At 35.1% G+C, this 27,256-nt stretch overlaps 1 protein-coding gene across 8 annotated transcripts in view; it reads right to left on the reverse strand.

Annotated features, from left to right (window-relative positions):
* Nucleotides 1–27,256, reverse strand: part of Prosap (SH3 and multiple ankyrin repeat domains prosap) — a 474,641-nt gene that overhangs the window by 439,119 nt on the left and 8,266 nt on the right. For all 8 annotated transcript variants that reach the window (XM_081751681.1, XM_081751684.1, XM_081751680.1 and 5 more), the window contains exon 2: nt 7,082–7,126. The gene's annotated coding sequence lies outside the window, so the exon portion shown is untranslated. The remainder of the gene's footprint in view (nt 1–7,081; nt 7,127–27,256) is intronic.

Below are 27,256 nucleotides of genomic sequence, written 5' to 3' on the forward strand. Positions count from 1 at the left end.
GTAAAATATTGAATTAAACCAAGATCTTTTTCGTTCCGAGATTAGCGATGTCACTGAGTGATTGTTTAAAAAAAAAATCACACTTGCCAAAAGGAAGATTTCCATTTACTTAGTTTACTTAGCAACTTAATATACAGTATATTGCTGCTGGTACTTCATTCGATGAAACATTGGTTTGACCAGACACAAAGTTGAATCAATGAGACGTATTTCGTGCATCAGTCTAGTACAAGCAAGTTCAAGAACCAGCCGCGGTGAACAGAACTTAACAAGTAAACCGAGACTGCTCTCATTCGATGCTTGAATCTTGTTCGATAGTAAACTTTATTGAATATCATATTAACATATACACTAGTTTTTTTATTATTCTTTTTGTTTCTTTTAAATGGTCTTCTCGATCGAACAATGAACCGAGAGATGATTTGAAAAGAATACTTAATCCAATCGGTTCAGTCAAGAACATAACTGTCACAGTTTTTCATTTCCGATGGTTGCCGCTTGCGCCCACTCACGAAAGTTTATGATCATGTTTTTCCAATTAAGTCTTCCACAAAACGCCAGTTACCTCATCACGAAATGTTCTTTCAGTCAATAAGGGAGAAAGAAAAAAAAGTTTCGCTTTCTATAAAATGTTGATGACGTATTTGTGTGGGTGAAGATGTTTGAAAATGGTAGAAGGAATTTTTCAGTTCAAGAAGGTTAGATAAATTCCTTTCCCAAATGAATGGTATTACGTATTCTCTATAGACATAACACAAAGGACAAAATCCGAGAATTTTTACGAGAATGTGCTTTAATTATTACACTTTGTTTGTATTAGACTTCGAGCATAACTGTTATCTTCTATTTTTAACTCCAGTAACACATTTCATGTGCAAACAACAGGCAACGTACTGAAATGTGTGCAATTGGCACAGGTAATACACAGTAGAGAAACATTTATACTGTGCATGTGATCCAGGGTTCAATTCCTGCTAGGAGATACTTAAAATTTGAGCACATTATGATAGTTCGGATTCCAGTTTAAACTGTACTTGTACATCCACATTTCATCACAGCTGGAAAAATTGATGAAAAATTAAACGGGTTAAAATTAAAGTTGGCTAATTTTCACTAATATGATTGAGAATTGTCTTGAACTGTGAAAATTAAGGTAAATTTAATGCATAATATGAAGGGCATTGAAAAATTAATTGATTAATATACCGGATACAATTGGTACATATAATAATTTTCAGTAATTGTGATTCATCAATACAAAATCCACGAGTATATGACCAAGACTTCAAGGGAAGTTGGTGCCACTCGAAAAAAAAAAAAGGCCTGCATTAATCTCCTTGTGTAATGGAAAAGGACACATTTCGAAAAATACCTTTTCAAAAGCTGAATTTTTCGAAAACGGAAAATGAGAAACGAAAAAAAATTCGAACGAAAGTTTTTTTTTCAAAAACAGAAAACGAATTTTTTTTCGAAAAATGGGAAACAAGAAATTTTTCGAAAACCGAAAAATGTTCGAAAAACGAGAAACCAAAATATTTCGAAAAACGAAAAAAGTTCGAAAAAACGAAAAAGTCGAAAAATGAAATTTCCGAAAATCGAAAAACAGATTTTTTAAAAAATCCATCCCTATTCTGTAGTAGAACTATGAAGTTCTATATTAAAATTTTTGAAATAAGCTACTCGTACAAAAGAAGTTCTTGCGAAATATCCATTTCACATGTATTTCTAGTAAAAATACGGATTATTTTTTTATGCTAACGGATTTTTAAAAAATAGCAATTATCAATTAAAAATTAACTTCTCCGAACTTTAATCGATTAAATTTTAAAATTAGCAATTTTTTAACTGATTAATTTAATTATTAATTATAATTTTAACAAATTAATTACAAACCTGCGTTTTATATAGCCTCAATACTAAAAAAGACCCAAAACTTCAATAAACAAAGAAAGAGAGTGCAATTAAGAACGCTTTGGATAATTGTCACGCATAGTCATGTGTCATGAAATTTTATTTTTTATCCGTACTATTGAACATAAGTTCGCTAAAGTAACTAATTAAATAAAGACTCTTATTATGTGTCATTACTTTAAAATATCATATTAAGCACACCAAACATTAAATCCACTGTTCAAAATGATATAGTAGCACCGTCAGGAGTTTAGATTTGGAGGTGGTTACATTTCAGGAATCGCTATGGATAATTAAAATTACTTCTATTCTAATATACTAATAATGCAAGTAGTAAGTGCATCACAGTTGGAAGTTTGTCATTGTTAGGAGTAGGAGTCAGATGAAGAGAAATAACAAGCCACAATATATTACTTAACAGTAAATTTTCTTGTATAGCTGCGAGGCTATATGAAGAGTGGACTTACAGCTTAACGTGGGATCCGAACCACATGAGCTCTTACCGGGAATCAAACACGGGTCTCCACACCAAAGGTGGATATGGGTTAACCATTTAGCCACGAGGGAGCTCAACAGTCTGTTCGAGCAGAACAAAAATTATTATTAGCAACGAACGACATACTTTTTTAACATCATAAAAACTCGTTTTTCTTGAGGTTCTCATAAACTACACATAAGAATTTCCTCCCCTCCGCTGTCTGCCAAGCAAATCGTTTTGTTTAGGTCTTCGGTCGATTCATACATGTCTGTTCTTTATTGTACAATATTATATTTAAAGAAATAAAGTCTAAAAGTGGGAAATATGAGCAGTGTATATTTAAACTCTTAAAAACTAATTTTAAGACATATAGCCAAGCTTACTCTTGATTTACTTATAGTTTTAAGAAAAGTAAAATGAACTCAAAGAAAATAATTGAAGTATGCATTTCTGAAATTAACAATCGTAAAACTATTGCCCATATGAGTTTCATATAACGGTGTTTAATAATTCTGTTTTAAAAGGTTTTATCTATAAATAATATATCTAAATTATTATCTGATCTTTCGCCATGGAAATAATTGGTTACTTTTTTTTTTTTTTTGTAGTTCTTTTGTATAGTGGCCAGCACAAATGTTTTCCCAATATTAGATTATCTTCTGTCAACAGTCTTGTAAAATTCTAATAATAAAAGAAGGTGAACATCCTAGTGTGCCTATATGTGCGCCACGGTAATTCCTAATAATAAACAGTCACGCTAGTAAGTGTCGCTACCTACGCTATCTGTTACTTACTTCACGCTAATAGAAGTAGATGCTATCATACCCCAATCCAATCATCCAAATCTTTTTAAGATTTAAATCAACTCAATGTTACATATAACAAAATCCTTGAATAACTGCATAAATATGGCGTGAAGTATGAGATAGACGGAGAGCAAACTGCAAACTCAATAAATAAATTTGAGCATGTCTTTTGGCAGTATACAAAGAATTATATTTCTTTCTATACGAAAAGAAAACTGCACTCAGATTCATCTAATGGTTCCAATAGGGTTGCCAATTTTTAAAAATGGAAATATCGGATACCTCCTGAAGTATTAGCTACACTCTTAAGATTATGACGTCATCGCTCGTCAAAAATGTGAACAACTTAAAAGTGGTTACTTCACATAAAGTTGAGCGATTTGGAGTTGGAATTTAATAAGTTACTTATTGCAGCTTTGGTTGAGTCAGCACATGTAATTTTTGTAGTCTATCATCAATAATACATCGTATTTAAAACAGAAAAGCAAATGTAATTGGCAATATAATTAAGGTATGCACAAAATATACTTAAAAAATTAGTGTTACCAGTTTCGTTGGGGCTGGTAATGTTTCATGATGCCTACATATTTTTACTGAATTTGGATGCATTATTTAATTGGAAGACACAGCTGAGGATGAAGCAGTGTTAGGTGCTCTCTTGAAAATTCACTTTTGTTGACCTTTAGCAGTTTTGATAAGTTTAGTAAATTTTCCTGCCTTCAATTCTTCAGCACATTTCACGCACAACAGGTCGCTATCAAAGCGAATTATACTCTGCTTTATATAAGCTCTGCTTTAGCCATGTTCATCAACAAACGATTCCTTTCGTCACTCCAAAATAATTTGAATAGAACAGAGAATAGAATAATAAGAGAAATAATTACCGGACATTTAATGCCCGGTTTTGAGGTCGTACCGGACACCAGACAAGGAGGTCAAAAATCGAACTATCTGGTAAAATACCAGACGGTTGGCAACCCTAGGTTCCAAAGCTATTGATAGTAATTAGAACATGTAGGGGTGACTACCTACTTTTACTAGAGACTGTACAATCAAGGATGTAGCCAGCAGCTCTAGGAGGGGCCTGTCGTTATTGAGGGAGGCCAGCTACACTTTTTTCTTTTTCATCATAAATATTATATACTAGGTAGTTTTTATTGGACTTGACCAAAAACTACTGCCCGGACCAAACGTTATAAATTTGTGCATAACTCTTTCAATTTAAGCCCTTATACACAGAACCTATCTCCATAGGCCTAAGACTGATTTTCTTTGAAATTTTACTTAATTTCTTTAAGATTTCCTGAGAAAAATATTTATTTGTTATTCGTGATCATTATCAGCTATATCTCACTTCCTGTTTTACATCAAGTAGAAAAAAAAAAAAAACAAATGAAATTTAAACTCAAAAACTGAATAAAAACATTGTTTTTCACCAAATTTTCCATCTGATAAAAAATGTTTAAAAAACACTAGTTACAGCATATATAAATATAATGTACTTACAAATCAGTTCAGTACCATTGTTTTATTATATGTAAACCGTAAGTTATTAATTATACGTAAATTTTCTTATTTTTAAGTTACTGAAGCGAGGTAATCTTACGATGATGTTTTAAAAGCTGGTCATTTGGGGGTCCAGAAAACCATTTGGGAGGGCTGGACCCGATAGGCTCCCCGTGGCTAAATCCCTGTGTACAATGAATCTACCAATATATTTTGAATTGTCAACTTTTGGTACATATAAAAAAATAGTGTACATGATTAATAGTTGCGAAGAAGAAGAGGTGAATACGCATAAAAGCCATCAGAAATCCATAATAAATAGGAATTAAGAAGCAAATGGTGGATGTGAATACAAGATGGCCGAGCACCTACTAGAAGCACAAGAAGGAAACATCCGGTGGCACTGTTATGCAAACTGAAGGCAATAAACAGGCAATCGCGAGAGAAGAGGAGAAGAGAGAGGGGGAGTAACTGTGAGTATGTAATGCAAACGATGATTTAAATGTTTTGTAAAGAGGAAGGTAAACACTTGTATGTCTCGAAACAAAGTGGCTCTGTCTGGCTGGCTGGCGGGAAATCTTCAGAACTGGTTGTTTAATGGCAGACATAGCATATTGCATTGCACACATCATAAAGCATTTATAAGTATGCAAACATTCCACTACGTACTACAATATATCTCTTTTGATATATAAAATAATAAATTTAATTATGAGCAAATTTTTAAAATTACTTCTTTCCCCTTTCTTTTTAAACAGGAAACCAGAATTGTTCCTATACTTAAACATTCAAATTTCGATTATCTTTTTTTTATTCATTTATTTTAAAATAAAGAACAACTAAAATTATTTATAATGCTGCAAGAGAAAGAAAATCTTTAAAAAAATCTGAAAACGAGTAAAAGTTAAGAAACATAACTTATGATTGTTAAATAAGATATACAAACACTATATATACTTAATGCAAACAAAATTAATTTTGCAGCCTTTATTCTGACGTAACATAGCCTTCCTTTATTTTAATAGACTCAGAAGACCAACTATTGAATAAGGTAGGATAGTATTTTTTTTTTCAGGCATGGTCCCGCTTCCGATTCTCTATATTTGCTCTAGGAGAAATTTTCAAATACCATAGTTGAAATATCATAACATTCTTGAATATAAGAAGACAGAATGCTTCTATCGGAGAAATATTGCTTGCTGTAGATTAATAGTGGCATGATTTTTTTTTCTGGATCAAAGTTCGCTACAGGCGCACACCCAGAAATTTTTGCTGTCAGGGGTCTAACCTTTGGAGGGTCCAATATTACAAACCACTTCGTCTGTGTAGTATTGCATGGGCATACTGCACCCGGAAAGATGATAGTAATTGTAAAATACTTCCACTGTATTTTCAGGGGGAAAATATAGAACTGCTTTTATATATATATATATATACATATATATATATATATATATATATATATATATATATATATATATATATATATATATATATATATATATATATATATATATAAGAGAAAGAGTACAGATGAGGTGTATATTAAGATTAAATTTTCATGCTACATCAATCCTTTCTCTGTTAAACAAGTATAGTTTTATTGAGAAAGTGTACAAATGTATGTTGAGTTGAAAGAAAGTTTTGAGGGGATCCGGGACCGGTGGAGCCCATGGATGTGCTCCTGGTTTGCTACCTTTTAGTTGAAATAGCTGTCACGAAGTTTAGTGAAGAGTCACCCACCGGAATAAAATTCGAGACCAAAAGCATGTGCACTAAATGTTTGTCTACATTGTAGCACTATAAATTAATCTTATTAGAATTATTTTTTAAATGAATTTTAAATTTGAAAGTAAAATCATTTTTGTGGAAGTCATCTCAGAGGGGAAAAAATGTGTTATTACCAGGAATATGTGAACAATAATAATTTCTTGAACTCTGTGTAAGTCGTCTTTCTGTGTGCTTTTAAGCATTAGCTGAGTGCATAACACGCATATACACGCACGCACACCACTCATCCGTTATGGAATGTAATGGATTTTTATTAAAGAAATATTTTCTTTTTCTTTTTTAAAAAAGCCTAAGTACTCCCAGACACCCGTTCGCCAGTTGCTTGCTTGACTCCGAGCGTTTGCTAAGAAATTCATGTTCCTCGGTAGCGGCAATGCGACTATGTATCCAACTCCTTGAACATCTGCTTACAGGAAGAGGCTTCTAAGAAACGCAGGTTCTCCGAATCTTAAAGACTGGAAGTTCGTGACTTCTTCATTTCAGTAGAAAAGCTATTTCTCACGAGAAATCCACAGGATATATCATTGCACGGCGAGTAGCTTACAACACACCACCTATGCCTAAGTGTATTGATCAAATGAGTACTCACCACGCCTTCTCAATGTTTTTGACATCCACATTCCTCTTTGAAGATCTGAAAGAATAATAAAAAGAAAACTTTAGTGTATTAGTCACTTGTAAAGTATTCCATACGAGAATTTTTTTCTTCTTCTTCTTTTACTTATCTCGTGTTCAATTTATGAACTTGCTGATGGCTAACTCTTAAAGGCTAATTATCGGCATCTAATCGAAAGTCAGGCTTCGGGCAATGAAGGGCGTAACAAAATGGTAATTCTTTGGAAGACGATAGAGCAACAAGATCAGCGTGGATGAATGGCTATCATTTACTTATCTGACTGCAATTTTATGCAGACTAAACCGATCCATTACATAAAAGGTGTTTAGAAGGCAGGAAGTAATGCTGTAAGACGCTTTCAAAGGGGCCATTTCTAAGACTATTTTCTCATAATATAACACAGGCTAGACGTACGGGCATTCATTGAGATTCATACCATGTTTATATGCAATATGTATGATACAGTTTGATACTTAAAACAGGATACTCTCATAGAACTAAATGAGATATTCAGAACACCTCACAACCTTATCTTGTATGCAAACCAATAAATAGTGACTGTGTTGACGAATGTTTTCTTCTATTTGTGAAACAGATTCCTTACTTCATGAAAGTAAGTAGTATCTGTTTTGTGACATGTCCTTAATGTTCGTTATTGTTATTAATAAAATAGTGATAGAGTACAAATAATTAACATTATGAGCTACATAGTATTCAGATTACATTTAACAACTTAATCACATAAAGCTAATACAATACAAGTGAGTTTTGTTCTGCATTGTGAATCTACGGCAGTTTTCTAAATCAAACTATAGGAGTTCAATATTGAACCCGGAAATGATATATTTATCACTTCTATTTTTAATAGAGAGAGACAAGGGCGGAGGCAGAACCTATTCTTGGTACGATGAATCTATATCAGATACCATCCTGAAGCCAATACTTGAGACAATGAAGAAATTATATCAAACATCATCGTGGAACTCAATCTTTGAGATGGTGAAGAATCCATATAAAAATCGTGTAACTTATTCTTTTGTGATATTAAAAAAAACATATCAAAAACCATCGTAGAACGTATTCTTTGGGATGATGAAGAAATCATATTAAAAGCTATCATGTAACTTAATATTTGGGATAATGAAGAAATCATACCAAAAACTATCGTGGAACTCATTCTTTGGGATGATGAAGAAGCCATATGAAAGACCATCGTGGAACTTATTCATCGGGATGATGAAGAAACTTTATCAAAAGTGTCGTGGAACTTATTCTTTGGGATGATGAAGAAACTATATCAAAAGTGTCGTGGAACTTATTCATTGGGATGATGAAGAAACTATAGCAAAAGTGTCGTGGAACTTATTCATTGGGATGATGAAGAAACTATAGCAAAAGTGTCGTGGAACTTATTCATTGGGATGATGAAGAAACTATAGCAAAAGTGTCTTGGAACTTATTCTATGGGATGATGAAGAAATCATATTAAAAGCTATTATGTAACTTATTATCTATTATATAAAAGAGAACGCACAAATCCTTTGTTAGCTCATCACGCTAATACGGCTGAACCAATTTCTTTCATTTTTGGGGGGTTATTAGGATTTGGACCCTAGATGGTTTTTATCATATCACTTTAATTTTTAATTACCAGTGTCTTGAGATAATTGACCATTCAAGTGTCCATAACGTACAAATCCTTTGTTAGTTCATCATAGGTATAAAAATAAACGTATTTATATGCAACCCGCATGACCGTGTCACTCGGCGGGTTAACATAAATGACAGGCGCTATAATGTTAACATTTACTGCAATTTGAAAGCGAAAAAGTAAAAATTATCTAAGTAACAAAGTTTATTGCGTTCCGGGGTGACCGCAGCGAAGCGGGGTGAACGCTGCTAGTTTGGAATAATGAAGAAATCATATCAAACACCATCGTGGAATTTGTTCTTTGAGATGATGAAGAAACTATATGAAAGACAATCGTGGAACTTATTGTTTGGGATGATAAAATCATATCAAAATGTATGATGTGTTTATTCTGAGATTTGTCGACAGATAGATAGCTGGAGTGATCGAGTCGTTTGATACGACTTCTCCCACTTTGTGCGTACAATAGTTTGGAAGCAATGGAAAAACTACAAAAACGTATGTTAGAATAATGTATAAAAGGGGTATTCTTACCACTCTGTTTGCCACAACGTAGATGCTGAAAAGATTGGTAGAATACGCTTTGTTTTCTGATTCGTTGGTTATTATAGGAAACAACAGAGCTCAAAAATCACTCTTTTACGAATGGGTAGAATATTAACCCTCATTTTTTTTTAAATGTCAATAACTGAAGATAATAGCGGCGCTATTCTGAATGTGTTCCAACGTAAGTTGATGTCAACATAAATATTCCTACTATCATCGATTACGGTGTGTTACAAAATTTCGATTAAAACCAAACACGATTTTGAATAGCTTGAAAAATTGAGCTTTAAAATGCAAGAAGAAAAAGAGTTAATTTATATCTTACGTACTGACCAGTGATATTGAAACACATGTTGCCCTACAGTAAACAAATATATAAAATGATAATAAAACAAACGATAACTTTTGTAAAAATTATTCAATTTAAGTTTAAAATGTGGTGTGTGTGTGTCCTCCTCATAGACCATTCCCAATGGTTTAAAAGTTCAGAGATTGACGTCGCTCAAGACTAAATGAGATACACTTACTTCATCTCTTTGTTTACGTGTTACGCGATAAGTTTTCTAAAAATTCTCCTACGTTCATGAAATCTTATGTATTTTCATAAATCTAAAGAATTGCTTGGAATTGAATTCAGTCAAGATCAACATGTTAAATTTAATCAACTTCCAAAATAATAATAATAATAATAATAATAATAATAATAATAATAATAATAATAATAATAATAATAATAATAATAATAATAATAGCAGCAACTATAAGCTTCGTAAATATGGCATGATTTTCATAATAAATATGAGCTTTCTTGGAGGCTTTTCATTGGGACCTTTTAGTTGAGGCTGAAGAAGGGGGTCAAGGAAATGGATGAATTTCTCCCAACTTAAAAAAAATCGTTTCTACTGTACGAAACCATAGCACTAGAACACAGGTGATTCGATACTCCCATTGTAAATAACCCATTCTTTTCTTGAGAGAAAAATTATTTTTTGAAATGAAATATAAGCTGTTATTGCTATTGTAATATACAGGGTTATTCACAAAGAATGGTGTAAAACTAAAGACTAATATATATATATATATATATATATATATATATATATATATATATATATATATATATATATATATATATATATATATATATATATATATATATATATATATATATATATAGTATAAAATACATACGCTTTAGTCTTGCGTCATTCGTTTTGACCATCACTAAACTAGCCTTAGGCCGGCCGAACATTGAGCAGAGGACAGGATAGCCGAGCCGAGGTACAGTACTGTGACCACTGCAACAAAACCTCGTACTACAAAATTCACTCTAGCATGTGCTGGGCAAAAGCCTGTCCAACGTTGTGATTTCGATTTGGTTGATGCACTCAGGGCTCTCTTTCCGCATCCTGTCCTGCCTTTCTCTGCTTCGACATGGTGGCGTTCCTCTGATCAATGTGAAGCCGGTCTTAATTTTGGATGGGTATAGTGCAAAGGAAAAATAGGATTTCAGGAAATTCCATGAAAACCTTAATTAAAAATTAAGTTTCAACATGCTGAATGGTAACTTCTACATTTCTGTTAACACTGTCGGATATCCAAAAACTACTATTTTCGATGAATCATAAATCTTGAATTCAATTTTTGTTAAGATCACGTTACTTTATTTACTTCTATTGCTTGAATTTAAAAAAAAATCCTTTAACTGTATTCTGTAATATAATAATTATTTTTTAAAAAAGAAAAGAAAACATAACGCGCGAGAAGTAATTTCCATATTTTATAACGCGCATAAACACAATATAAGTTTATAGCTAAATTTTTAGAGGTAATATTACTGTTACTTTATTAAGTTTCTTATAGAGGTTACGGTGGCTCAGTGCCCACCCTGCTGGTCTAATGCCTAGCATGTGCACCTTCGGTGTACGGGGTCGCGTGTTCGATTCCCGGTGGGAGAGCCTTTGTAAGCCTTTTTAAGTGTCCATGATGCCTTTGTGTTCGTGTCCCTGTCGTTATAGGTTACTGGAAAAACGAGGAAATTAAGTAAAATCCTAGTAATAAATAGTTAAGCAAGTTAATGAAGCAAAAAAGTGGTAGAGTGGCTTACTTCTGGTGCGTAGGGTCTCTGGCTCGATTCCCGGTCTATGATGGACAACATCGTGTCCGTGGGTTTTCTCGGGTACTCCCGCCTCCTCTCACATTCTCATTCCACTAATTTTTCCATTATCATTTCATTTGCCTTAATTATCTGTTTAACGGGCATAATCGTGGGGCGTTAAAGTGAAAGAAAGTATTTAAATTTCATTATGTTCTTGTTATACTTTATCAATTGATATAACTACTAAATTAATATACAAGAACACTTTCAGCTATACTGAAATATATGTTCCTCTTACTTTAAAAATTATAAATAAAAAAATACCGTCTAATGATGTTAAATAAATACAGAAAATTGAAAAAAAATACGAAACGTAGTTTGAAAAATGAAAAAATAAAAACAAATAGAGAAGGAAAATGATGTAAAAAGTGGTGAAGTAATAGTATCATAAAATTAAATTAGGTATTTTCATTCAAGCACCTCTTTCTGCTTATGTATATATGTCTGTGTTTATGTGTTATTTAAAATTACGTTCATGGCCAAAGCTCTTGTTTTCTCGTATAAGTACTCTTTCATTTTAACCTCAAAATACTCGTAAACGTCACACAAATTACTTCTCAAGAAATTTGCACTCTTTCGTTCAGTGCCCTTTTACTCGCTGAGACCACTAATCACATAATTTTATTTTCGTATAATGAGTTATTGTTGTTGATTTCTTTTTTTTTTTTTAATTTTGATTTCAATAAGTACTAAACAACTCTATTTTTTTGACACGTAAACTCATGAAATAATAGAAGTATTACTCTATCTTAAACTCAATTATGTAACTCGGCTTTCCACTCTATATTATAAAATTGAAAGTGACTATGTTTGTGACCCTTAATCTCTTGAACGGCCCGACCATCCCGACCAAATTTTTGACGTAGATGCGGTTTTGGCCTGGGAGTGTTTTTAGCTATTCACTTTGACGGTAGAAAGTAGGGGAGGGGAAGATATATATTTATATATATAAAAATAAATAAAACAACTATTTAGCCACCCTACCGATCTCGATCAAATTTTCAGCATAGATGATATTCGGGCCTGTGATGATTTTTATTATTTTACTTTACGGTGCAACTTAGGGGAGGGGAAGGAGGTATATATATGGTGATCAGAAAAATGAAAACACCTGTAGTTGGCAACATGTCAGATGTATGGGTTGGCAGTGGTATCGTGGCGCCCGCAACGCCGGACCGCTGGTGGTGGTGTGTTAGGTCGGTCTCCATACTACGTCAGGCGCAGTGGAACAGCAGTGTCCAGTGGCTGCAGCAGACGGAGGTAGTGTAAAATGGGAGACCTCTCAGATTTTCAAAGAGGGCAAATTGTTGGTGCGCCGTTATGTGAAGTGAGTGTGACGGCAGTGGCTACTGTGTTAGGTGTGTCGCGTGGGACAGTGTCGAAGGTGATGACGGCCTACATAAAACACGGGAAAACCACATCCAGGAAGCGGAACAGTGGGCGGAAGAAAATCATGAGTGACAGGTCACGCCGGGTATGAAAGCGCATTGTCACGCAGAACCGTCGTGCCACTGCGGAGCAAGTGACGGAGGAACTCAATCAGCACCTCACCCACTCTGTTTCGACAATTACAGTCCGCCGCGAATTACATGACATGAACTTACGGGGTCGTGTTGCACGGGCCAAACCGCTCATCAGGGACCATAACGCTTTCGCACGCCGCAAATGGTGCCGCGACAATGCAACTTGGACCGTTGAGGACTGGAAACGTGTGATATGGTCGGATGAGTCATCCTTCACCCTATTCCCAACCACGGGCCGTGTTTATGTGTGGAGAACGCTCAAAGAAGCTTATGATTTGCAGTGTCTCTGCCCAACTGTGAAACATGGCGGCGGCTCGGTAATGCTGTGGGCCGCCATATCATGGTTTTCATTGGGTCCTGTGGTCACACTTAGCGGACAAATCACTGCCAACGATTATGTCGCAATTTTAGGAGACCACTTGCATCCTACGGTCCGGATGTTGTTCCCGGACAATGACGCCATCTTCCAGGATGATAATGCACCCATTCACACAGCTGGCGTTGTTGCAGCGTGGTTTGAGGAACATCGGAATGAAGTTCAACACCTCCCCTGGCCCGCCCAATCCCCAGATATCAACATAATTGAACATCTGTGGTCTGTCTTGGAAACACGACTCCGGCGACGATTTCCACCTCCATCCTCTCTCACAGAACTGACCGATGCCCTGCACGACGAATGGTGTAAAATTCCACTTGCTACCATTCACGACCTCTATGCCTCCATCCCACGTCGCATCAAGGCTGTTCTGAAGGCGAAAGGTGGTCCGACACCATATTAATCTGGTAAGTTGCAATTTCGTTCAGGTGTTTCAATTTTTCTGATCACCATCTGTATATATATATATATATATAAATGAAAGTAATTGTCTTTCTCACTTCACTCTTCAACCACCTGACAGATCTCGACTCTCCCCCGAAAGAGATTTTCTCGGTACGAAATTTTCAACATAGATGAGGTTCAGACCTGAGAAAGGTTTTTGTCATATCACTTTGAGAGTATAACGTAGGAGAGGAGGGAGGGAGAGCATTTATAAATGATCGAAAACGACCGATATTAGTGTCGAATCTACAGTTTTCGGGGTCGCTGAGATTAACGGTGACATTTCCGATGCAGTGTCCCGCAACATGGAGGATGGGTATATATATATATACCATGTGATCAAAAGTATCCGGACACCCCCCAAAACATACATTTTTCATATTAGGTGCATTGTGCTGCAACCTACTGCCAGGTACTCATTATCAGCGACCTCAGTAGGCATTAGACATCGTGAGAAAACAGAATAGGGCGCTCTGCGGAACTCACGGACTTCGAACGTAGTCAGGAAATTGGGTGTCACTTGTGTCAGAAGTCTGTACGCGAGATTTCCACACTCCTAAACATCCCTAGGTCCGCTGTGTCTGGTGTGATAGTGAAGTGGAAACGTGAAGGGACACGTACAGCACAAAAACGAACAGGCCGACCTCGTCTGTTGACTGACAGAGACCGCCGACAGTTAAAGAGGGTCGTAAAGTGTAATAGGCAGACATCTATCCAGACCATCACACAGGAATTCCAAACTGCATCAGGATCCACTCCAAGTATTATGACAGTTAGGCGTGAGGTGAGAAAACTTGGATTTCATGATCGAGCGGCTGCTCATAAGCCACATATCACGCAGGTAAATTCCAAACGACGCCTCCCTTGGTGTAAGGAGCGTAAACATTGGACGATTGAACAGCGGAAAATTGTTGTGTGGAGTGACGAATCACGGTACACAATGTGGCGATCCGATGACAGGGTGTGGGTATGGCAAATGCCAGGTGAACGTCATCTGTCAGCGCGCGTAGTACCAACAGTAAAATTCAAAGGTGGTGGTGTTATGGTGTGGTCGTGTTTTTCTTGGAGAGGGTTTGCACCCATTGTTGTTTTGCGAGGTATCTCACTGATCAGGGCTACATTGATGTTCTAAGCGCCTTCTTGCTTCCCATTGTTGAAGAGCAATTCGGGGATGGCGATTACATCTTTCAACACGATCGAGCACCTGCTCATACTCCATGGCCTGTGGCGGAGTGGTTACACGACCATAACATCCTTGTAATGGACTGGCCTGCACAGAGTCCTGACTTGAATCCTATAGAACACCTTTGGGATGTTTTGGATCGTCGACTTCGTGCCAGACCTCACCGATCTCCATCGATATTTCTCCTCAATTCAGCACTCCGTGAAGAATGGGTTGCCATTCCCAAAGAAAACCTCAAGCACCTGATTGAAAGCATGCCTGCGAGAGTGGAAGCTGTCATCAAGGCCAAAACCATATTGAATTCCAGCAGTACCGATGGGGGGCGCCACGAACTTGCAAGTCATTTTTAGTCAGGTGTCCGGATACTTTTGATTACATAGTATATCTATCTATCTATCTATCTATATATATATATATATATATATATATATATATATATATATATATATATATATATATATATATATATATACATACATACATAGATAGAGAGAGAGAGAGAGAGAGAGAGAGAGAGAGAAATGATGCCGCCGAAACCCATATATATCTTATCTGATATATACCTGAACGGTTTTACATATCTTAACGTAGTCTGATATGATATGGTACACTCCGAATAAAAAAAGTGCGACCGCTAACGCCGTGCAGCTAGGCCACCCAATATACACCTTCTTATCCCATGTTTGTATCTGGTAGAGACCCCTCTCTCTCTTCCTTTCCTCTCTCCCATGCTAAAATCAGCAAACAGCATGAGCACTATTCTAATTTCAAAATATATATGTATTAGTATCGATAATATGAAAAAATAAAAGTGAGAAGAAGCAAGATTCATAAGTTGATGTAGGGAGAAACTTAAACATGCAAACACACAATGAAAAATTGAAACCTATGGATATCTGTTAGACAAAGGTTCAGAAGTGAGACAGAGAGAGAAAAGGGTAGAGAAGAAGAAAAAGAAAACATAGAACAGAAAATAATATGGAATTTCAAAGTAGTAAGAAAAGAACCTAACATTGTAAAGTTCCGTTTCCAGAAATCTAACAGAAATATAGAAGTAACGTTTGTCTTTTATATTTTATCAGGGCTTTTCGAATATATAGAGGATGCTTGAAAATTCATTAAGTCACTTTCAAAATGAGTCGCAAACTTGGTGGTCAAATTAAATCAATTTCCCGTGGAACTGTAGAGCTCCGAGAGACATCTAGGATAATGTCAAAAGTTTAACACACAGACTTTGTTTCTGGTACGGTTGCAAATTCGGTAGTATTCATTGGACGTACTGATCCAAAATTACACGAGGTGATTTCAGAACAGCTTCTGACAATGATCTAAACGACGAAAGGCAGCGAGTGTGGGGAAAACTTACGCACAAACAAACACGTGCAAAGTACTCGGCGATAGGGTTGCGGGACAAAAATTGCTCGAATTATTTGTTCGGATTCCAAAATGTTCGAAATGAAATGAAATTTTTGAGTTTTACGTCCCACGGTTATGCCGGTTAGGCTAAAGGAGACGGTGATGATGAGTAATGAATGAAATGGTGGAATGAAGAAAGTGGGAGGAAACGGGAAAACCCCGAGAAAACCCACGCACACGGTGTTTGTCCACCACAAAGTTCACTTGGCGGGAGCAGGGTTTGAACCCGAGACCCCTAGCACCAGAGGTGAATGCTCTACCACTGAGCCACCGCGGCCCCTCCAAAATGTTCGAGTTCTAGGGCATTCAGATTCGGAGGGCAATAATGTGAATATATAATCTTGATTGTTTCTCTCCTGTACTTTCCAAATACAGTTTGTTCCCACTTCTTAATTAATTGTAATTTGTGAACTAATGAAATATTTATACAATACACAAAGGCACCACCGCACACCTTTACTTCCAAGACATTTTTTGCATAAAAAGTTGGAAAGAAATATCAGGTTAACTCCTGAGTTCTCGCCAGTAGTTAAAAGACTAAGAGAGGCTTCTGAACTTGTCAAAAAGCCCTGACAACGTTGAATGTGAAGTCAGTTTATGAAGGTAGACATTTTACGTACTTTTTTGCCCAAACGAAAGCATTAGCCGAACATTAGCTTTTAACTTCCGATGTGCCACTACTCAAACGGCTGCAGAAGAAAAAAGTGCTCGTGTTTCTCAGGAAATATATGTACATAGAAACCTCCGCACGTTTTGAATACTAAGTACTGGAGCTACTTCTAAGCATAAAATAGTCAAATTGGAGATAAAGGTGATGAAAATTGATATTTCGTAATATAGGATATGTAAATTGTGGATGGAGGATGTATGGTTTCATAAATTCCATAAGTACATATCCTAGTTTAAAAATTGTCATTTGAAAGCATTCAGGGAATCTTTTAACATATTTTATTTGTTTGACTGTGATGAACTTGCTACAAATGGGTGCTTTGCGTGTTAAAATTCGGAGTTTGCTTGGCACCGAACACAAATCTAGCTTCTTACATTCCACAACTGGTCTGTTCCGTCCCTCTTTTCACTTATGCAAATCATATACTATTAATTTTGGCTTTCAAACCAACCACGCTCAGGAGGGTCTCAGTGACTTAAGTAGGCTAATAGTGTTTTTGTCATTTTAGGTTTTTATTTTGCGTGAACGTTGAACAATTGGTTAGAACGAGTAAAGGACCCCATACATTCCTTACAGAAATTGCATTTCGGTGGAATTGCTTGAAACCGTGATATGTTGTAGATATTGTGGTCCTGAGAAAAAGTCTCAATGGGCACAACCACCAATCACTGACCGTTTCGCCATTACAGGGTCCTTTTTTTAAAAAAAACAACCGAAGATAACAGTGAAAGTGACTGAAACCGTGATATGTTGTACATCTTGACATCCTGAGAAGAAGTCTAAATTGGAGCATCCATCAACCTCTGACCGTTTGGCAACTACAGGGCCATTAAAAAAAACAGTCGAAGATAATAATATTCTGGATTTCGGTGGAAAAAACATACCGTATATTGTATATATTTTGATTCTGAGAAAAAGTCTCAATACAGGATAACAACATCTGCAAAAGCACAGATCACGGTTTCAAGCAATTCCACCGAAATCCAATTTTCATAAGGATTGTGCGGTGTCCTTGCTTCTTTGGAGTAAAAAAAATGAGACTATCAATTAGGCCTATGAATGGACGTAATTGTAGTGGTAATGAATTTTCAAAATAAATAAATTGAAGGTCTAACTATATATTACAGTCACGACTACTTATAATCAAAGGAAATATCTTTTCATTCGTTCAAAAGATAGATAATGTCAATCCACGCTCACTTTAATCTCACATATGTGTAATTGAAAATAAAGATAATACGCAAGAGGAAAAAAAAAACAAGAATGCACATCATAAAGATTATTATTAGTTACTGTAGATTCGCAGTTTGTGTTGTTATTAATACAATAAGAATGGATTAAAAGTTTTGGAATTGTTGTGGATTCCTTTAATTGTCGATAAAGTATTGCGTAATGTCTCTACTAACTCGAAGCTTTAAAATGCTACGCTACAAAGTTAAAAATATCTATGAGCATGATCCCGACTTCGATACCCGGTAGCAATTCTTGCCTCAGTACAAATTAGAATAGTGGTTCGGGTCACATTTAAAACAATAGATTTTCTCTCTGTCTTTCTTTCATATAGCCTCAGTGCTGGAAAGGGGCGTTAAAATTCAATCAATCAATTTTAACAGTAACTCTACACACTTAGAACTTACCGAATTCAACTATTTCTAAAAGTTACGTTATAATAATATGTAATATAAAATAAGCTACAAAGAATATTCAAATTGTTTAGCGCAGTAGTTCTAAAGTGGGGTCCGTGGAATCTAGGCAGGGGGTCCGCGACTCCTAACAATTGAAATGTGTTGTAATAAAATGGAATTCACAGCTGTTACGCAAGAAGTTTTTTTTTTCAGTTACTAAAAAGAAAGTAATTAGAAATTATACCTACGTGTGTAAATTTAAATGTTTTCCTACTTTACTAAATTCCTGCCCTGAAGTTAGTCAACCGTTATATCGGACTACTTCAAGTGAGAGAATTTTCTTCTTCGTTATGGCACTTTCTCAAAAACAGTTGTACATTAACTGTACGACGCCTCGAAATTTCATGGTTTTCATCTTCAAGTGGCAGAAAGCTCCCAACACTACCACCAATTCCAGATTTCTTTCTTTTTCTTTCTTTCTTTTTTTTAAAAATCATGATGTTAGTCATTCCTGTGCCTATAAACACCAAGCCTCCTCTCTCAATCCTGGGATTTCAAAAAAAAAAAAAAAAACTCCCAAAATATGTCCCTAGATCCGCCACTGCGGGTAACTCTTGACTCAAATTGGTTTTGGTTTGCGTGTACAAAGAGTTGTCTGAAAAGATATTGCAACATTTGATGACTTTCCCTAATACTTACTTATGTGAGCAAACCTTTTCTGCTCTTAGCAGTATTAAAACCTTAAAGTGAAATCGTCTTAATCTGGAATCAGACCTAAGATTGATGGTGACAAAAATTATTTTAGATTTCAAGGCAATTATGGAAAAACAAAGAATTTCATTCCTCACATTAGTGACCCCACATTTGAGAACATTGCTTATCAAGTGAATTTCCTTTTTTTAAAAATTGATTTTTAGTCTTGAAACATAGGATATTTTCAATTGAAATTTCGTTCACTAGGAAACAATGAAAATATCTTTAGAATAAATTACTTATTACATTATTTTTCTTGGTCTTTTTCTTGTCAGTGATAATTCTAATTAGTATATATTTTTTTAATACCATGTGAAGTTTCAGATAGCATTGCAAGAGGGTCTGAAGATCGCGTCTTGAATGAACAGGGAGTCCGCAGATCACTTCCCGAATGAACAAGGGGTCCGCGTTATCGGAAAGTTTGAGAATCACCGGTTTAGCATATATACGAACTTATTACCAATACACTTCCCTGTGAAGATAATCAACTTACTGAGCTGATTGTAATATTGAGCTCATAAACAAACATTGAACTTACCTCTTATACAATATAGCAATGTAACATGTTATAATCAAAGTAAGTTTCTGGTGGACAACATCGTGTTTATGGGTTTTCTTTCGGGGGTTCTCTCGTTTCCTCCTACATTTTCATTCCACCAATAATTCCATTATCATTCACTTTCCTTGATCATCGCTTCCCTTAGCCTAAAGGGCATAAAGTGCAACGTTAAGCTGAAATATTTAATTTCATTTCATTCATATGTTATAATAAAAAAAAAATCAAAATAAACAAGAACTAACGCGACGGTATACGTATAATTATGCCTAATGAAAGTACCAACATTTCTCAGTGTAACACTGAAAGTGTACTATGTACTCAGTAAGGCAAGATACTGCTAGCCTTCATTGAACATCTGTTGGTACAGTACAGATGAGAATGCAACCAGCATAAGCATCTCTTTGTAAGGTTCTCATTCGAGAGTTAATGATGCTAAAGTTTTCGTTTCTACCATCAAAGGTCATTTGCACTCGCAGCCAACCATAGCAACGACCACTCCCTAATTTCAAAAGTTTTTTTTCTTCGTTTAGAGGAAAAAACAGTAAAGAATGAAAAGGATTCATTCGTAATGAGTAGTTTGTGAGTGTACATCCTTTCTTCTTATAACTACAAATATAATTGATTTACGATGATTCAATGAAAAAAAAGTTCCTGATGTACACTTCCTATAGGTAACATCTATACTTGCTATAGCTGTTAAGAGAAAACGTTGTATATAGAAATATTTTTGTTTGAATGTGTGTGTGTGTGTATGTGTGTTTATCGAAGCAAATGTTCGAATCACACTTAAACAAATTATAGATCTCTTTCTCTTTAAAAAATATATTAGATCAAAATGCACACACAAAAAAAGTATCAAATGAATGTCTCAAGCAGTAATACGTACAATATGATACATTTCTCTATTTATATTGGGAAAATTTCTCTACATACTTCTTAAATGAAATGAAATTTCTAGTTCAACGATTATGCATTGAGGCTAAACGAGACTTTGATGGTGATAATCAGCCGCGTAACAACATTTCAAATATAGGAGGGGGCAAGCCCTTTTGTTGCGCCCCTCTCTTAACAGCGCTTTCCCCCCAACAAAGCACGCAATTTCTACTAATCTTTACAGTATTACATTCAGGCGCCCCTATACAATCAGGGGCAACAAAAGGAATAATTAATATATCTACAGCGCCCCTTGGTATATATATTATTTTCTTTTTTATTCTATCAAAGCAAGCGCCCGTACTTAATGAGTGGTGACAATGGATTAAGAAAAGTTTATATCGCTGCTTGATTGTCATATAGGTAGTTTTTATTTTATTGTATTTATTTATCAGAGGTGCCCTAGACACCCAAGATCAAAAGGAACAGAAAAAGTGTCCATTAGTTATAGTAATACAAAGCACTCTACATTTTTGTCGAAGATTTGGCAGTGCATATAAAACACTACCTTTGTACATAAACATTTCATTCTTGAATCGGCTGTAAAATAAGGCAAAGTAATCATTAGGCGCCTCCGGCGCCCCCAATATCTTATATAAGAACTTAGGGGGAGGGCAATGCCCCCCGTCTTGTTAGGCCATTGGTGATAATCAATTAAATTATGGAATGAACAAAGTGGAGGAAACAGGAAAACCACGAGAAAACCAACGCGTTCAGTGTTTGTCCGCCACAAAGTTCATATAACAGCCCCACTATATCTATTTTTTTTTTTTTTTGTAAGTCGCTTAGTTAAACTCACTCCAACTTTTCTTCAATTTTAGTCAATAACTTAAAGAAAATGAAGTATATTTTTAAAAAATAAATAAAAAGTAAGATAGGCAATATTTTTAAAATGCTATTAAATAAGCTAATAACTGGTTACAAATCATTATTTTAGACCAGAAAGTGCAGTGGGAAGTTTATGACGTCATGAATGTCATAATTTAAACAGTATATAAAACGATTTAAAGTCAAGTAGGTCTATTAGTTTGTGTTATGTCCATTGTCTTTTAAGTTACTGAGATCATGCAAGTAAGACTTATAATATTGTAATGTTATTAAGTCCGTTACTCCACATAATAACCCCTGAACAAAAGCGACTTTTAAATCTTGTAGAGAGCCAGAGCGCTTATATTTGTCGAGTTCGTTAATGAGCCAATCCGTTAAGATTTTAACGCGTAACGGTGACTTCAACGACAGATACTTATATCCCAATTTTCTATTATTGAAACTGACATCTACCGGGCAAAATGGAAACTTCTAACAACCTCAGTTTTTTCAATGTTAATTTCCATTATTTATGTAAAATCAGAAAAATAGAAGATTTCGAAAACAACACGTTTGGGAACAACAACAACAACAACAAACAACTTTGAGAAATCATTCTTCACGCAAAAACATGAGGAAGAAAATGATAGACCAACATGAGTGCCTAAACGTGTCATTTCAAAGCTATAGCTCACCAAAACAACTGGTCGGGGCTGTAAAACAAAAGGTCGGCCATATCTCGAGAATCAAATGCCAAATCAAGGTCGGGTAAAATGACTTTAATAATTATGTTGAGTGTACCATAGCAGTTAACGTGGAACAGGGGCAGCGACGGTTAGCCTCGAATCATATAGGAAGAAATCCTACAAACGAAAAATCAGGGACTGTAAACTCGTATTGCATATCAAATGGTACATTCATGGAATCTAGTAACAAATACTATGTTTTAATATTTTTTAAACCCGACATTCATCCCACACTTCGTTCTCGAGTTATAACCTTTTCCTTTAAAATCGTTCCAACAAAGTTTCGGCTGTCTGTAGCCTCGAATTGACGCATTTGAGAACCCAAGTTTGGTCTATGTACTTTTATTAAATTTTTTCCAAGTGTGAAAAGGAATAATTTCCCGAAGTTCGTTGATGTTGTTCCCGAATATCCTCTATATTAATTAATGAATTTAAAAATAAAACATGTCTAGGACAACAAAATAACGTTTGAAACCAACAAAAAATCAACCAATTTAGTAGAATTTGATACAGTGTAAATGTAAAGTATTTATTAACGAATAGAACGGGTTAAAGTTACATCGATGAAAATCACTTTTTTTTTTTTTTTAATTTTCCAGAAATTAACACAAAGGTACTGTAATAAAATTTGGGAACAAAACGGCTATTTTCTTTTTCACTGGAATTCCCAATGTCAACTGTTGGCAGTTGAATGGTGATTTTACCTTTTCTTTTATCAAATTGGCCTATCTATCGTATATCTGGTTTCTGGGTCTAAGTCTTTGTTCCTGATAAACTTACTTACACCATTATAGCTTCAACCCGTTCAATTATCATGTTTCAATACTATATATAAAATAATGTGTTTCTGTGTGTCATTACTGAGAAAAAATGTATATGGCGTACGTAAAATCGTATGTTACATTTGTAAATTCTGTAGTTTTTGGACTTAAACATACAGCAAACATATAATTGAAAATGCAGGTTTTATAACATTTTCTGCATAAATGTTCCATCTGTATGTAATTTCCGTATGAAACAATATAGGCGGTCAGGATCTCACATAGAAATGGACGTATATAACATAGAGCTGACGAAGATAACACACATATATGTATGTAATATAAGGAAGACTGTTTGATATCAGACATCCTGCAACGGCATGATGTAACATCTAAGGGCAGTGCCTATGTAACATACGGGTAACGTATGCTCCGTACTGATTTCTGTAGTAAGTAAGAGGATTCTGTATATTTGTACAATATACCGCTGTCCGAAGAACTTATTTTTCTCAGTGTAGGTTTTCGCATAGGAGGGAGTAACCTATCATTAGACCTAATTGTGTACTAGCTCCTTTATAAGTTACGTAGACCTTATACAAATTTCAATTATGACGAAACTTAATGTATATTTTCTTTGTGAAATTGGGAATATATCCACACAGCTTAGGGTTAAACTCTGCCGAAAATTAAACTACGAATTCACTCTCTCCCTTCAACTTCAATATTCCACGGTAAATTTCGTTTAAGAAATGTTCGATTTCGTATAATATGTCGTAAATTTCCTTTGAGTTTTCCCAATCATCCCCTCTGCAAGGAGTTAAAATTACTAAAGAACAGGATTAGGATTTAGGATTTGCCTTACTAATCCCTGCACAATTTGTTTTTAAGTTCCATGATATTTTTTTTCTAAAATTCATTCAGTTTTCATAAAATGTAAAGTGCATTCTGTTTAACTGTTTTTTGTTATCTTCAGCGTCTTAAGAAAAAAAAAACAGTCCAGAATGAACGATGAATTTAGCCCCGTAGAGTAGTATCGATTACAAGACTCCCCAGTTTGACTCATGACGTAGGATAGATGCTGAAAATTGGTAAGCTCCAGCCTGGAATCGAACCCGGGACACGCGGACGTGGGTCTAACGGTCTAACTACTAGATACGGTGTCCCCGAACTTACAGTTTGTTTCAGAAAAGAAAAAAAAAACACGATCAAACAAAGAGTAAGAGGACACATCTCAAAACTGAAGATTTGTTATTATTTGTGAACTTCGTATTGATTTAAGTTGGCTGACACTGAAGAAGTAAGGAAAGATTTAATAACTTCCTATTTCATATTTATAACATCTATATCTTAAGAACCGAAAAAACATGACAATATGCTGTTGTTCGACCCAAATTTACCAATTAGAGAACAAGCATGTCTCCTTTTTAAGTCATAATCGTTTTGAATTATAATAAAAATAACACATAATTGAAGTCCACGATGGAAGTTAAAGCAAATCAATTAAAAGACTTCCAAAATATTTCAATTTATAAATGGAATTTGTATTCAAATTTATGAACAATTTTAATTATGGTTGGGGAATGAGATGTAAATTAACACACAATAGCGTCGCATTATCATTTAATTAAGAGGCGACACGTATCTCGAAGAAGAATATAAACTTTATTTCGAAAAAGTATTGGGGATAAGAAGGATTCATTTTGAGGAATTAAAGTAAAATTTAGCACAATCTAGATGCATAGGACGGTAGTAAATCAAAGTCATTTCGTAAACAGTTTCAAAAACAATTTCTACTTTGATCATTTGAAAACAAAAAACAAACAAACAAACAAAAAAGAACTTCGAAGATTAAAAAAGAGAAAAAGAATTACTTTATTAATTACCTACTACATTCCAAAATGAAACCTATACTAAAACGACGGGTTTTTCAAAGTTCATGGAATTTGCATAAATGAAACACTTCACTGGAATGTCTTTTACGTATTTTTAATGGTGTGCAATCAATAATCGACGCACAATGTTAAAACAATGAGACAAGCCATTAATTCTATTTACTTTCGATTTTATAGGTATGTGTATATAATATGCATAAACAAAAAATATCGTGTATAAACAATATATGTACATAGAACAATTGTATAAACGATGATATCACGAAATAAAGTTTCTGGAAGAATAACAAAACAAACTGAACTCTGATTCACAATAGTAAAGTTGTCACCTTTTTTTTCCTTTTAATATTCTTTTCATTTTGTTCTACACTCCACTGATGCCGTCGTGACTAATTAAAACCATTAAAATAATGACCAAAGCCTGATTAATTTTACGACGTTCTGATTGTACTACGCTAAGAAATGTCTGATTGCGCTTCTGCCATTGGTTTCTTTCCTTCTCTCTGTATGATTTACTTCCAACTGACTGACATGAAGTCAAAGCATAGAGAAGTGACATAGAGAAACATTCAGAGTTAAGAGAGGTTGGCGCGACACTGGAGATAAGTGTAGGTAACTGTTAGCAGTGTCCACTAATCTACGATTTATGTACTTGCGAAACCATGGACTCCACCGTCGATGTTATTCACCTGGCACCCGGAGTGACAGAATGGCTCACGAAGTTAGTGACCCGTGATAAGGAAAAACCAAGATTTGTGACTCTCCAGATCCGCGGCTCGGATAGACTCATGACCCCAAGAGATCCGATCTGATCCGGTAACCTGACGATAACAAAACATCGTTATACACATTGAGAGTATATTAGGCCGCTAAATCTATAATTTTCTATTTTGCTCTGAATGTGTATTAAAGTATTGCATTGAAAGATAACCACAAGGTCTATCAGAATATAAGCACATGAGAATCACACAAAAGAAAAGCTACATGCTTTTCAGGGGCCACCAAAGCTTAATCGAGCGGACCTGTAGAATTTGTCGTTGAGATTACACTGTATAACAACAGACGCGGCTGAACCCAAACAGCATTTTCTTAGATGTTTTTGTGCATTCTGTGTTTAAAACCGATTTTTTAAATATGGAAAGACGAATAATCATGAAAATACATTTAAAACACTCAAGACCGTACACAGTTTTAGCGCGGGAAATCCAGCTTCCATTTCTAGTGGAAGCTCATGTGGTTTGGTTATCATAATAAGCTCTAGGTCCACGTTTCATATAGCCTTCAAATCAACAAATCAACCATCCAATATGATACCTTGATCAAGAAATGCCACATGGGAATCGAACACATGAATATTGAGCTCGAGTTGTGGACATCTCATATAACACTTTGTAGTAGAGCTGTAGGGCTATTTCGGCTGCTTTCTGATCGCAAGATTTATCCGGAACACAGGGTCTAAGAAGCTAGATTCACATCCTAGTGACAGAACGAAGTGCAAGACTCAAGTGACTCGTGCCATCGTTGGTCACCACTTCTTTGTCAACGCGAGACTCTTCAGTCTGCTTCTTATACTCACAAGTCAGAGCAGTCTCGTAAGGGAAGTCACAGGGTAATAATTCAAGTTTTATTGCTTCAAATTAAGGGAAGAAAATATACCTAATATTCTGTAATTCTTGTATAATACAATTAGTATATCAGTTAATTTTACTTCCATTTGTTTGAAGCAATTAAACTTTGAATTATTACCACTGTGACTTCCTTCACGAGCCGCCTCTTCTTAAGCTTGGTTTATCGAGAATGTCAGTCAATAAATTTTTCAATAAACTTGTACTAAAACAAATGCCTATTCAAAGAGGTAATGCTGTATTATTTTCATCTTGTTACTGTTATAACTTTGTTTTACACCAAAAAGAATTAATCCGTTTTTGTAATACCCGTTACATTTTTTAACAGGGTAAGCGAAAAGTTACATAAAATTTTGTCTTTTTTTCTTTTTTGTTTCAGATTTCTGTGTCCAGCTGATGGTAAGTAAAGAAACAGACACAAGACAAAAGGTTGGAGATGATTTTTCTAGATGGAAGTTGCAGTCACAGAACTCCAGAAGA

The sequence above is a fragment of the Thermobia domestica genome, chromosome 3 (assembly GCF_964235325.1).
Source record: "Thermobia domestica chromosome 3, izTheDome1.hap1.1, whole genome shotgun sequence".
NCBI classification, from domain to species: Eukaryota; Metazoa; Arthropoda; class Insecta; order Zygentoma; family Lepismatidae; genus Thermobia; species Thermobia domestica.